This window comes from Macaca mulatta, chromosome 12, assembly GCF_049350105.2.
Source record: "Macaca mulatta isolate MMU2019108-1 chromosome 12, T2T-MMU8v2.0, whole genome shotgun sequence".
Taxonomy (NCBI): domain Eukaryota; kingdom Metazoa; phylum Chordata; class Mammalia; order Primates; family Cercopithecidae; genus Macaca; species Macaca mulatta.
In genome coordinates, this window is record NC_133417.1 from 74491890 (window position 1) to 74506966 (window position 15077).

General features: G+C 42.9%; 1 protein-coding gene across 6 annotated transcripts in view; it reads left to right on the plus strand.

Annotated features, from left to right (window-relative positions):
- Positions 1-1583: 1583 nt before the first annotated feature.
- The window catches only part of PPIG (peptidylprolyl isomerase G), a 57513-nt gene continuing 44019 nt past the window's right edge, over positions 1584-15077 (plus strand). For 3 of the 6 annotated variants that reach the window (XM_077956444.1, XM_028830539.2, XM_015110253.3), the window contains exon 1: positions 2033-2132. The gene's annotated coding sequence lies outside the window, so the exon portion shown is untranslated. Of the gene's footprint in view, positions 1724-2032; positions 2133-15077 lie in introns of those variants that run through there. The other 3 variants (XM_015110254.3, XM_028830538.2, NM_001266543.1) reach the window with 2 other exon arrangements.

The window sequence follows — 15077 nt, forward strand, 5'->3', positions numbered from 1 at the left end:
CAAAACTTAGTGGCTTAAGCAACACTTATTTATACACACACACACACACACACACACACACACACACACATATGTTTATATGTGTTTAAGCCACTAAGATTTGGGATGATTTTGTCACACAGCAAGGAATAACTAACACAAAGAAGAAAGGGCCGGGGGCGGTGGCTCAAGCCTGTAATCCCAGCACTTCGGGAGGCCGAGACGGGCGGATCACGAGGTCAGGAGATCGAGAGCATCCCAGCTAACACGGTGAAACTCCGTCTCTACTAAAAAATACAAAAAACTAGCCAGGTGAGGTGGCGGGCCCCTGTAGTCCCAGCTACTCGGGAGGCTGAGACAGGAGAATAGCGTAAACCCGGGAGGCGGAGCTTGCAGTGAGCTAAGATCTGGCCACTGCACCCCAGCCTGGGCGACAGAGCAAGACTCTGTCTCAAAAAAAAAAAAAAAGAAGAAGAAGAAGAAGAAGAAGAAGAAGAAGAAGAAAGAATAGACTGATTATGTTCAGTCGTTTTCCTCTTTGGAGGCCAAGGAGGGCGGATCACCTGAGGTCGGGAGTTTGAGAACAGCCTGACCATCATGGAAAAATCCCGTCTCTACTAAAAACACACAAAATCAGCCGGGCTAGTCTGTGACCCAGGGGTTGGGGACCCCTTTTTTAAGGTATTGCAGAATTGTTCCTTCCCAACCCCAGCAAAGTGTAAATCCGTTTAATCTCTGAACTATCTAAAGATGAATATGCTGCTGCTCTCCTGCAACAAAGGGCAATGACTTAAAAGGGGTGGGGGTGGAGAGGCAGAAATGTCCTGTTTTACTGCTGTGTAAAACTGGTCAAGCTTCTTAGACGCACCACATGCCTGATGTTGATAATTAATTTACCTGATGCAAATAAGTGAAAAATTTAAATGATCATCATTTGTGTTGCCTTTAAACGACAGAACAATTTAAGTTCTCTAGTTAGCTAGTTCCTTTAAAACACACCCCAAATCCCTACCAGAATCGCTGCCAATCCCTCCCGCCCAAACAGCAATGGTTATTTATTTCTAACATAATCCGGGGACCCTTGCCCCTTAAAATAATTAAATAACATATGCCATATTTTCTCTAGAAGGCACTAGATTTGGCATCAAAAGACTTGCTTTGGTATTCAAGAACAGTGTTTGAGGAGGAGGCATTTATCTTCCCTGAGCCTCAATTTCTTTATCTGTAAAACTACAAAGAACACCAAAGTTCTTTGTAATTTCTTCCTCTTTCCTCAAACAACACTTTGCTTATTACTGCGTTTTTAGAACTTGTATCCTAGCGTTAAGTGGAAGCTTAACCTGAAGCTCCATGAAGGTAGGCCTTCCTTTCTGATAACCTAGCGTAAGATCAATAAATGTTTATTAAATGAGGCACTTTATTTCACGAAGGATATGGCATTGGTTACAAACGTTCCCAGTCAACGTATCCACAAAGCATTACGCGCTACCTATCAACTAGGTATTTAAAAGGCACCAAAATCCTAGAAGTCCTAGGAGGGCGTGGTGACGCAAGCAGGTGAACGCTGGCCGATGCCGACAACCCACTCCTGACGCGCTTCCGGTGCGACGCTGTCCCTCCACGCCAGGACTGAGTTGTGGGGGAGGGAGGCGGTTAGCGGGCTTTAGCGCCTTTTCTGGCGGCGGTAGATTTGAAGCGCTTCAAAGGACCGTACCCAGAGAAGAGGAAAACTCTACCGGTGCAGGTAAGTGGTGTGAGGCTCATGTTGTTCTGGTGGCGTCATTTCAGCAGTCCCTGGGTACGAAAGCGGGAAGGGCCTGGGAAGAGGGGCGGAGCCGGCGCGGCTGACCAGGCCGGGTTAACCGTCTTTCCCTCGAGGTATCGGGGCTGCTTCGGCCCAGAGGAGGTCCCTGAGGACCGCAGCAGTGCCTTTGCCGCTGTTGCAGTAGGAGAAGGCTTGCAGTGGAGCCCTGGGGCCTGGGGACGGTCCTTTCTCTGCCAGCCCCCGCCCTCCCCACTCAGGCGCACACCTCCCTCACTGACGCATTTTGCCGCACAAGCTGTAACATGGCGGCAGCGACTGCGGCCTGAACTCTAGGGAGCCGGGTTGATTTTTAAAGCTTCAAAATCCTAAGACTGAGCACTGTTGCGGGGTAAGTGGCGGGACTGGTGGGGAAGGGGGAGACACAGCCTGACGTCCTGTCAGGCTAGGGTTGGAGAGTGACGGGCGAAGAGCCTTGAATCACAGGGATTAAAATTGAAGACTAGCTTTCCTCCTCTTTCGACCTTTTCCTCTCACAGCATAGTGGCTGTCGTGCAGTTAAGTGGCAGAGGCCACTTTGTTAAGCATTTTTGCAAAACTCAAGTCCAGGGTCTTGAGCTCTCGCGAAGTTCTCCTGTGTTTCGGAGGAGCTGTGAGCCGCTCAGGCCTTTTAGAAGGAGATAATTACTCTTTAGGAGGAAGGTGATGATTTCGGAGCTCACTATGCCTGATGGGGAAGTATGCTAATTTGGCTCTTGTTTAGTCTTTTTTTTTTTTTTTTTTGAGACGGAGAGTCTCGCTCTGTCGCCTAGGCTGGAGTGCAGTGGAGCGATCTCGGCTCACTGCAACCTCCACCTCCCAGGTTCAAGTGATTCTTCTGCTTCAGCCTCCCAAGTAGCTGGGGCTACAGGCACGTGCCACCATGCCCGGCTAATTTTTTGTGTTTTTAGTAGAGACGGGTTTTCACCGTGTTAGCCAGGATGGTCTCGATCTTCTGACCTCGTGATCCGCCCACCTCGGCCTCCCAAGGTGCTGGGATTACAGGCATGAGCCACCGCGCCCGGCCGGCTCATGTTTAGTCTTTAGGAGCAAAGTCTAGATGTGCTGGCAAGGAGTATGCACAGTCGTTTTGGAAATGCTATAAAAGCACCATTTTGTGCATTGATTTTAATTTCTTCCCACGATAGCACTTTCTGTGTGTAACCAAAATTTTGCGGTAGTGAACACAAATACAAAAGTATTTGCTTTTGTAGTTTGGTACTAACATAGTTGTCCAAAGAACAATTAGATGTTTTAGAAATAAGGGGGGCCTGATATTAACTTTCAATAGGTAAACCAGGAAAAAAGAGAGAGAGAGTGTGTGTGTGTGTGTGTGTGTGTGTGTGTGTGTGTGTGTGTGTGTGTCGGTCGGTCACACACATGTTTTTGTCTTGTGTATTCCCATTTGGTCACAGGATGACCAATAATTGCTACTTCGTAACGATGACGGGTGGAGGAGTGAACATTTTATAAATTTTGAAATCGTGCTATAAAATCCGGAAATGATACATTTAGAATGGCTGCTTCTCTCATGTTTTTAGTATATCCTGAAAATTTACCCGTTTTAGCACTCCTTTTTTGTTACGTTACCCAATTGGGACGGAATTATTTCTATAACAAATTACATGGTTCTGTGTCTTAAACAAGAGTTCATTGTACATTGTTTCACTGTTTCTTTATGATTCAGAATTATTGATGCTCCGAGATCCTATAGGGTCTTGTAGGATTCTGCACATTTGAATTGTTGCGTTTCCTTCTTAAGGCTTTTGTCTTCTCTCCTGGCACTTGTCAGGGTTGCCTTCCCCTGCTGTCAGGAGTGTATAAGTATGTAAACTTACTAGGTTAGAAAAATATGGACTTTCTGGCCCAATCATCTTTCTGAGCTTCAGTTTCTTCACTTACCTGCCAAATGACATTTTGATCTCCACGTTCCATCAACTATGGACTTGAGAATTAAATACTCAGGTTCGTTAAAATTGTGTGTGAAATTGACTTTCATTAACTCAGTGGTTCCTTTATGAGTGAAGAGTGTTCATTGCATTTATTTTTAACCATGTAGTCGATGTACTGTGGTGCTTATTGTGGTCTTGCAGTATTGGTGGCTTCTGCATATTTTTGATATTTTGCCTTAAATTAGATTTTCTGTGAGTCAGCATCCTCTTCTTTATACAAAGGGAAAGTGGAAGCCATTCATAATAAAGTACTTCTATTAGGACACTATCTGGGGTTAATTCTTTAGTAGTTGCCCCTTTTAGTTTGGCTTTTTTCCTTATTAGTTTATAAGTAGAATGTTTAAACATAATTACAGCATACTATTTTTAGAATCCCAGTGTACTAAGATGTCATGAAGGAATACATAGATAATTAATGCAAATGACCTGAAGAGTTTGTTGCAAGTCTTTCTGTTGCACTATGGCATTGCATGTTTTTTGCTTTTATTTATTTATTTTTCAGACAGAGTCTTGCTCTGTTGCCCAGGCTGGAGTGCAGTGGCATGATCTCAGCTCACTGCAACCTCCACCTCCTGAGTTCAAGTGTTCTCGTGCCTCAGCCTCCCTAGTAGCTGGGATTACAGGCGCCCACCACCACTGGGTAATTTTTAGTAGAGACAGGGTTTCACCATGTTGGCTACACTGGTCTCAAATTCCTGACCGCAAGTGATCCGTCCTGCTTGGCCTCCCAAACTGCTGGGATTACAGGCGTGAGCCACTGTGCCCAGCCTGTTTTTTGCTTTTTTTTTTTTTTTTTTTTTTTTGAGATGGAGTCTCGCTCTCTTGCCCAGACTGGAGGGCAGTGGCGTGATCTCAGCTCACTGCAACCTCCAGCTCCTAGGTGCAAGTGATTCTTCTGCCTTAGCCTCCTGAGTAGCTGGGATTACAGGCATGTGCCACCAAGCCCAGCTAATTTTTGTATTTTTAATGGAGAGGAGGTTTCACCATGTTGGTCAGGCCCAAACTCCTGACCTCGTGATCTGCCCACGTTGGCCTCCTAAAGTGCTGGGATTACAGACGTCAGCCACCGCGCCTGGCCCTTTTTGCTTTTAATGTTAGGACTAAACTTCCGTTTTCACGTTGCTTAAGTGTTCGTGATTTTCCCTGGTTTAATGCATAAATGGTCACCATATGAACTCGGGGTATTTTTATTTCTGTAGGGCAAAACTTGCATCTTGAAATTTACTACAGACAGCATTCAGAGAAAACTGCTGTTTTTGGGAGTTTGTACTTCTAGCAGCAGACAAAACCTTTGAACTTTGTTTTAGAATGTTGGCTTAAAATGATCACACACTTATTGAAATTTGATTATATAACACTTATAAATATAAAAATCAATCTTTGATATTAAAATGATTATTTTGAAAACATGAATGATGGCCGGATGTGGCGGTTCATACCTGTAATCCCAGCACTTTGGGAGGCCGAGGCGGATGGATCACCTGAGATCGGGAGTTCCAGACCAACCTGACCAACATGGAGAAACCCCATCTTAGCTGGGCGTTGGTGGCGCATGCCTGTAATCCCAACTACTTGGGAGGCTGAGGCAGGAGAATCGCTTGAACTCGGGAGGTGGAGGTTGCAGTGAGCTGAGATCGCGCCATTGCACTCCAGCCTGGGAAACAAGAGCGAAACTCCGTCTCAAAAAATTAAAAATAAAAATAAAAACATGAATGATTCCTTAACTCGTTTTAAAAATGAATGAAGCATTTTTGTGTGTGCGTGTATATATACTAAGCTCCTGTTAGTTATTGTGTACATTTTAGCTTAAGGTTTATTTATAATTAAACCATTGAATCATGGTTATATGGTGAAAAGTAATATTAAGCCATTATGTGGAATGTTTATGAGTAAACTGGTTTTTACCGTGAAGTTGTAGAAAGTACTAAATCAGAACTTTTGCTTTTTTCCGTTTGTGAACTTGAACCAGTCATTTCATCTCTTTTGTCCTCTTGTTCTTGATCTATAAAATCAGAAGATTGGACCAGATTATCTCTTAGAGTTCCTTGAAACTCCAAATGTTCTTATTTTTTTACGTAGGAATTACTGGATTGAATAATGGAGTTAGAACTGTGTGTATATATATCTCTGAAAACAGTGGGGGTAAATTTTTTTTCCTTTTTGTTTTTGGTTTTGGTAAATTTATTACTATAAGAACTTAGAGAAGGCTGTGTGAGGTGGCTCATGCCTGTAATCCCAACACTTTGGGAGGCCGAGGTGGGTGGATCTCCTGAGGTCAGGAGTTCCAGACCAGCCTGACGAACATGGAGAAACCCTGTCTCTGCTAAAAATACAAATTTAGCTGGGCATGGTGGCACATGCTACTTGGGAGGCTGAGGCAGGAGAATTGCTTGAACCCAGGAGGCAGAGGTTGTAGTGAGCCGAGATCGTGCCATTGCACTTCAGCCTGGGCAACAAGAACGAAACTCCCTCTCAAAAAAAAAAAAAAAAAAAAAAAACAACAACTTAGATAATTGCAAGTACAACATTAAGAGGATTAGCCATGAGTTCCCACTTAGTATTTACTTTTGTCATTTGGTACTGACATAGATGTATTATATTTTTATGTCTCTCAGATCATATATATAATAAGAGCATAATATCCTTGTTTAACACTGAATTAGGCAACATCATGGGTTATCTCTAAGTTTTCTAGACGACTTAAGAATTTCAGAAGTGTCTGTATACTGTTTTTGTTTTTTGTTTTTTGTTTTTTTGTTTTTTTTTGAGACGGAGTCTCGCTCTGTCGCCTGGGCTGGAGTGCAGTGGCCAGATCTCAGCTCACTGCAAGTTCCGCCTCCCGGGTTTACGCCATTCTCCTGCCTCAGCCTCCCGAGTAGCTGGGATTACAGGCGCCTGCCAACTCACCCAGCTAGTTTTTTGTATTTATTAGTAGAGACGGTGTTTCACCGTGTTAGCCAGGATGGTCTCGATCTCCTGACCTCGTGATCCACCCGTCTCGGCCTCCCAAAGTGCTGGGATTACAGGCTTGAGCCACCGCGCCCGGCCTGTATACTGTTAATCATGTTGTTACCAGTGCAGTGGTTTACATCAGGGTAATTTGTGTCCATCAGAAACATCAATGGAAGGGACACTATATGAAATAGCATAATTATCTTTCCTAACACTGAGCTCAGAATGTTAGCGTGTTTTTACTTTATTCGTTAGCAACTTGGCATTTGTAAATATACTCAAATGTTTTTGACGCAGTGCATTGCACTGAATGGATTGCACCATTGCACTCCAGCCTGGGCAACAAGAGCGAAACTCTGTTTCAACAACAACGAAAAAAAAAAAAAAGAAAAAGAAAAGAAAAAAGAAGCAAGCAGTGCATTTAAGAGGATAGGCACTGCATTATAATAGAGTCTAGTTCTGTTCATGTCTCAATTAACATTCTTTCTAGTTGATAACATCACTGTGCTTGGTGTTGAAGATACAAAGGTTTGGAATTGTTGGAGTTTATAAGAGAGTAACATTTAACAAGGGAGGATCATTTAAACCTTAGAGAGTCAGGGCTGGGCATGGTGGCTCATGCCTGTAATCCCAGTACTTTGGGAGGCCAAGGCGGGCGGATCACGAGGTCAGGAGATCGAGACCACCTGGCTAACACGGTGAAACCCCATCTCTACTAAAAATAAAAAAAAAATTAGCTGGTCATAGTGGCAGGTGCCTGTAGTCCCAGCTACTCGGGAGGCTGAGGCAGGAGAGTGGTGCGAACCCGGGAGGTGGAGCTTGCAGTGAGCCGAGATCGATCCACTGCACTCTAGCCTGGGCAACAGAGCGAGACTCCGTCTCAGGACAAAAAAAAAATCTTAGAGAGTCAGAGTGAAGCTCCCAGAGAGTGAACTCTGGCTAACTAATTATCTGGCTAATTTGCATCTTAAAGAACACATTGTGGGAATCAGTGAGGGGAATCGGAAGGAGCAGAGACTTGCTTGGCATCTTAATAGTTAAAAATAATTTACTCAGACTAGGCAATATATCTACAAAAAATTTATAAAAATTAGCTGGAGATGGCCGGGTGCGGTGGCTCATACCTGTAATCCCAGCACTTTGGGAGGCCGAGGTGTCCACGCCTGTAGTCCCAGCTACTCGGGAGGCTAAGGCAGGAGAGTCACTTGAACACAGCAGGCAGAGGTTGCGGTGAGCCAAGTTCACACCACTGCACTCCAGCCTGGCGACAGAGTGAGACTCCGTCTCAAAAAAAAAAAAAAAAAAATTAGCTGGAGTTGGTGGCTCACGCCTGTAGTCCCAGCTACATGGGAGGCTGAGGTAGGAGGATTGCTTGAGCCACTGCACTCCAGGCTGCGGTGAGCTGTGATCATACCACTGTACCCCAGCCTGAGCGGCATAGCGAGATCCTGTCTCTAAAAATAGAAAGAATTTACTTTCTGTTCTTTCTAGATTAGAAACTCGGTGCTATGCTGACTTCCTCATAATGTGTGAAACTTCCAAATAACTTGTAAATATAATAAAGTTACTGTATGCCTACTTTTAAATGCCATGTCCACTACTATATATTTTAATAGTTAGTGCCTATATTTTTGTCCTCTCATTTAGTCTTGTTATTTTAGGATTAATATGGAAAATATTTTATGTATGAAACTACAAGAATACGCTTTTTTTGCACATAAACTGATTACCTCTTACTGATATTTTTTGTGAAATGTATTTGTTGCAGAAGTTTATAAATGATAGCACTTCCTGATATTTTTAAATTGTGTTACCTTATTATTGAAATACAAAAGTGACTATATTGTTGATAAATATTAAAAATAACATTTAATCACCTGCATCGAAAAAATATAATAAAAGTATTAAAAGCTATAGCTAAGTTTTAGAATTTTGTGCGTTTTGTATGATTTTTTCAGTGAGCTTATTAGCTTTATTGCTTATCTTATTAATGATGTAGTTTCATTATAAAAAAACAGATTCAGTATATTATACTTAAATTTCTGAAGGAGTCAGGCAGGTGAGGTAAGTACATGAGGTCAAGTAGACAATAAATTCTAACAGCTAATAAGCAATAGCTAGAACCAGGTCAAACTAGAACATAAATATGTCATCTATTGGGAGCAGACTATGCTGATTGCTGTATAGAAATGGGACACAGTGCCAGATATGGTGGGTTTTTTTGTTTTTTTTTTCCCAGAAAAATTTGGCTGGGCGCGGTGGCTCACGCCTGTAATCCCAGCACTTTGGGAGGCCGAGGTGGACGGATCACGAGGTCAAGAGATCGAGACCAGCCTAGCCAAGATGGTGAAACCCCATCTCTACTAAAAATAATAAATTAGCCGGGCGTGGTGGCACGCGCCTGTAGTCTCAGCTACTCGGGAGACTGAGGCAGGAGAATCCCTTGAACCCGGGAGGCGGAGGTTGCAGTGAGCCGAGATGGCGCCTCTGTACTCTATCCTGGGCGACAGAGCAAGACTCCATCTCAAAAAAAAAAAAAAAGAAAAATTTAAGTCTGGATTTTAGCTATAGTTCATAATAAACAAATTTGCAGCAAACAAATCACCCACAGACTACTACACTGAAAATATTTATTATATTCTAGTATTTTTAGACAATTCATGTTTTTTTTTTTTTTTGGACAAGAGTCTCACTCTATTGCCCAGGCTGGAGTGTAGTGGCGTGATGACTGCTCGCTGCAACCTCAACCTCCTGGGCTCAAACGATCCTCCCACCTCAGCTTCCCAAATAGCTGGGACCACAGTCCTGTGTCATCACACCCAGCTAATTGTCATTTTTTTTATAAAGATGGGGTCTTGCTGTTGTCCAGGCTGGTCATGGATATTTTATTTAAAATTGTAAGGGCTTAATTTTCACCTGGATCGTATTTTTGGTATCTCCCAGCATTATTTTTTCTCTTTACTTTTACTTGAAAAAAGTGAAAAAATTGACCAGATGCTTGTCTTACTGCATCTGGTTTCAAATTTCTTTTTTCTTTTCTTTTTTTTTTTTTTTTTGAGATGGAGTCTTGCTCTGTTGCCCAGGTTGGAGCGCAGTGGCGCAGTCTCGACTTACTACAAGCTCCGCCTCCAGCTAATTTTGTATTTTTAGTAGAGAGGGGGTTTCTTCATGTTGAGGCTGGTCTGGAACTCCTGACCTCAGGTGATCCGCCCGCCTCAGCCTCCCAAAGTGCTGGGATTACAGGCGTGAGCCACTGCACCTGGCCAGATTTTTTTTTTCTGATAGAGATGGGTTCTCACTATGTTGACCATGCTGGTCTTGAACTCCTGGGCTCAAGTGATCCTCCTGCCTTGGCCCCCCAAAGTGCTGGGGTTACAGGCGTGAACCACCATGCCCACCATGATTTCAGATATTATTTAAAAATCCAGGAAATCATAGAGGAAAGAGGATATCCTGTTTCTGATTAGTAATTAGTAACTTTTTATAATGATTAGTATTCAGTAGCATTTCAGTAATATTAGCAACACGGCATGTGAGCCATCTTTTGTTGTCACCATTGTGCTTCATTAACTACTAATAAAACATTTACATATTTAGGGAATTTGTGTAGTAATTTTAATAGTAATTTGCTGTCTTTCATCTTTCCTGGATTTGAGGCATATGTGATTTGTCATTTCAGGAAAACTTAATTTTTTTTTTTTGAGACAGAGTCTCACTCTGTCGCCCAGGCTGGAGTGCAGTGGTGCAGTCTTGGCTCACTGCAAGCTCTGCCTCCCAGGTTCACGCCATTCTTCTGCCTCAGCCTCCCGAGTAGTGGGGACTACAGGCACTCACCACCACGCCCAGCTAATTTTTTGTATTTTTTAGTAGAGACAGGGTTTCACCGTGTTAGCCAGGATGGTCTCGATCTCCTGACCTCGTGATCCACCCGCCTCGGCCTCCCAGAGTGCTAGGATTACAGGCATGAGCCACCACACTTGGCTAGGAAAACTAATTTTAATCAATTTCTATGAAAAGTGTATCCTTGAGTGATAGAATCTAAGTACATCTTGTAGCCATTTCTACACCTGTACATTACAATGTTAGAAGAGTGTGTGTGTATAAATATATATCTTAGAAATTTTTTCTTTATAGTAACAGTACATTTATTATTTTATTTATTTATTTATTTTATTTTATTTTTTGAGACAGAGTCTTGCTCTTGTCATCCAGGATGGAGTGCAATGGCACAATCTCGGCTCACTGCAACCTCTGCCTCCCAGGCTCAAGTGATTTTCTTTTTTTTTTTTTTTTTTTTTTTTTTTTGAGACGGAGTCTTGCTCTGTGCCCCAGGCTGGAGTGCAGTGGCGCGATCTCGGCTCACTGCAAGCTCCGCCCCCCCGGGTTCACGCCATTCTCCTGCCTCAGCCTCCCGAGTAGCTGGGACTACAGGCGCCTGCCACCTCGCCCGGCTAATTTTCTTGTATTTTTAGTAGAGACGGGGTTTCACCGTGTTAGCCAGGATGGTCTCGATCTCCTGACCTCGTGATCCGCCCGTCTCGGCCTCCCAAAGTGCTAGGATTACAGGCTTGAGCCACCGCGCCCGGCCGGCTCAAGTGATTTTCCTGCCTCAGCCTCCCAAGTAACTGGGATTGCAGGCACCCACCACCATGCCTGGCTATTTTTTTGTATTTTTAGTAGAGATGGGATATCACCACATTGATCAGGCTGGTCATGAACTCCTGACCTCAGATGATCCGCCTGCCTTGGCCTCCCAAAGTAGCAGCACATTTGTTAAAGAAAACTAGAAAGAAGTAGTGAGGCAAAAGCCCTCTCCAGTCTCACAGACAGACACAATAATGATTATTTCCTTTCATTCTTTTTTTTTCTTCTTGTAAATCTTTGCCTGAGCTTGAGGATTGGGAGTAGTTTACACAATCATAATGATATTGCATATGCTGTTTTATATCTTGATTATTTTTTCAAATTATTAATCATCGTAAGCATTGCTTTAATTACTGTCGAACCAGAGACAATTTCACTTTTTTGTGATATTATGATAGGTTGTTTTTGATTATATGTTGCTAAAAAGAGCACCAGGATAGCCAACTTTATACCTGAAGGCTTTCTGAATTTAGAGTAGTTCCTCATAATAGATTTCCAACAGTTGAATTTTACTGGTTCAAAGTATAAACACTTATGAATTTCTCATATTCTTAAATTTCAAAGTAGTTGTATATGGTCACTAGTAGTAGTATAAATTCCTGTTTCTCTGCATTTGTACATGTGTTGAGAGTTATTCTTTTAAAAGATCTTTGCTCATTGATAGGCAAAAAAAACCAAACAAACCAACCCAAAAGCCCATTTCATTAGTACTTTTTTAAAAATAACTTTTTCCTAATTACAAAATTGAAGAAAAATTGGAAAACAAATACATTAAAAATTACCCTTAAACCCGTGGCCCATATATGATGATTGTTAACATTATAGTGTAAGTCCTGTCTTTTTAATGTGCTTACTCTAATATGTGTGAAATTGGCATTTTATAGTCTAAATTGTTTATTAACTTGCTTTTTTCACTGGGTATGAATATTTTGTCATTCATGAACAATCTGATAGTTTTTCTTCTTCAGTTTTATTCTTTCTTTTTCTTTTTTTTTCCTTGAGACAGAGTCTCTGTCACCCAGGCTGGAGTACAGTGGCACAATCTCGTCTCACTGTAACCTCCACCTCTTGGGTTTAAGAGATTCTCCTGTCCTAGCCTCCCAAGTAACTGGGATTACAGGTGCGCATCACCACACCCAGCTAATTTTTTTGTATTTTTAGCGGAGACGGAGTTTCACCGTGTTGGGCTGGCTAGTCTTGAATTCCTGACCTCAAGTGGTGCCTTGGCCTCGCAAAGTGCTGGGATTACAGGCGTGAGCTACCATGCCCGGCAGTGTTGTGTTATGTTATGTTATGTTATGTTATGTTATGTTATGTTATGTTATGTTATGTTATGTTATTTTTGAGACAGAGTCTCACTCTGTTGCCCAGGCTGGAGTCCGGTGGCGTAATCTCAGCTCACTACAATTTGCACCTCCTGGGTTCAAGTGATTCTCCTGCCTCAGCCTCCTGAGTAGCTGGGATTACAGGTGCCCACCACCTCATGCAGCTAATTTTTGTATTTTTAGTAGAGATGACGTTTGCCAGGTTGGCCAGGCTGTTCTGGAACACTTGACCTCAGGTGGTCCACCTGCCTCAGAGTGCTGGGATTATAGGCGTGAGCCACCGCATCTGGCCTATTCATTTTTATAGTAAGTTTTCTCAGTGTCTTAAAAGTTTCCCTTTTCTTAATTTTTAATATTTGTGGGTACATAGTAGATATATTTATTTATAGGTTACGTGAGATATTTTGATACAGGCACGCAATGTATAATGATCACATTAGACTGAATGGGGTATCCATCTCCTCAAGCATTTATCCTTTTTGTTACAAACAATCCAATTATATTCTTTATTTTTAAATATACAATTAAATTACTTTTGACTATCGTGAGTCACCCTATTGTGCTAGCAAACACTAGGTTTTATTTATTCTTAACTATTTTTTTGCACCCATTAACCATCCTCACTTCCACCCCCCATTACCCTCTCAAGTGTCTAATAACCGTCTCTCTACTCTCTTATCTCCAAGAATTCCATTGTTTTTATTTTTAGCTCCCACAAATAAGTGAGAACATGTGAAGTTTGTCCTTCTGTACCTGGCTTATTTTACTTACTATAATGACCTTCCAGTTCCATCCATGTTGTTCCAGATGACAGGATCTTACTCTTTTTAATGGTTAAATAGTACTCCCTTGTGTATATGTATCACAGTTTTTTTGTTTTGTTTTTTGTTTTTGAGACCGAGTTTCGCTCTTGTTGCCCAGGCCGAAGTGCAGTGGCGCGATCTCCGCTCACTGCAACCTCCACCTACTGGGTTCAAGCGATTCTCCTGCCTCAGCCTTAGTAGCTGGGATTATAGGTATGCACCACTACGCCCAGCTAATTTTGTATTTTTAGTAGAGATGGGGTTTCTCCGTGTTCATCAGGCTGGTCTCGAACTCCCGACCTCAGATGATCCGCTCGCCTCGGCCTCTGAAAGTACTGGGATTACAGGCGTGAGCCACTGCACCAGGCCTTTGTGGGTTTTTTTTTGTTTTTTTTTTTTAGACGAAGTCTCACTTTTGCCCAGGCTGGAGTGCAGTGGCGCGATCTTGGCTCACTGCAACCTCTCTTTGCCCCCTGGGTTCCAGAAATTTTCCTGCCTCAGCCTCCCAGGTAGCTGGGATTACACACACACGTCACCACGCCCTGCTAAATTTTGTATTTTTAGTAGAGACGGGGTTTCACCACGTTGGCCGGGCTGGTCTCAAACGCCCGACCTCAGATGATCCGCCCGCCTTGGCCTTCCAAAGTGCTGGGATTATAGGCATGAGCCTTCGCACCTGCCTGAAAATTCTGTTTTGAGTGGCCTGAACCCCCAGATCCCAGGGAAACCTTGGCCTTGGGGAAAAGCAGATGGTGCCAGAGGTAATGCCAGCAGAAATCTCACCTCACCTCCTTCAGGCTGCTCGGTGAGGCAGAAAAGCGGAGAACTTTCTTGTAACACTCAGCAGCCTGAAGGGCCTCACTCCGCATGAAACCTCAGGAAAATTGAAGACTTGAAGGCTCCAGGAGTCACCTAATGCAGCAATCGCCCAACAGTGTCTGCCTTTGGAACCACCCAACCAGCACTAATATCTCTTCTGGTCCATTTTTTTTCTTAGACGGAGTCTTACTTTTTCGCCCAGGCCCAGGCTGGAGTGCTGTGGCACAATCTCAACTCACTGCAATCTCTGCCTCCCGGGTTTAAGCGGTTCTCCTGCCTCAGCCTCCTGAGAGTAGCCCGGACTACAGGCACGCGCCATTATGCTCAGCTCGTTTTTGTATTTTTAGTAGAGACAGGATTTCACCATGTTGGCCAGGCTGGTCTTGAACTCCTGACCTCAGGTAATCTGCCCACCTCCGCCTCCCAAAGTGCTGAGATTACAGGTTTGAACCACCACACCCGGCCCACATATTCTTTATCTGGTAATCTGTTGATAGATACTTAAGTTACTTCCAAATCTTGGATATTATGAATAGTGCTGCAGTAAACATAGGAGTGAAGATATCTCCTGGATATACGATTTCCTTTCTTTTGAGTATATACCTAGCAGTGGGATATGTTATAATAATTTTTAATAGATAATATATTCATGTGGTATAAAATTGAAAACACGAGGTTATAAAGTGAAAAATCTTAGCCCTCTTTTCCAGTTACCCATTTTCTCTCTCCCTAGATGCCTTTTTGTTTAACAAATACATACTTGTAAAATTTAACTTAATTTTGTTTTTGGAGACAGGGTCTC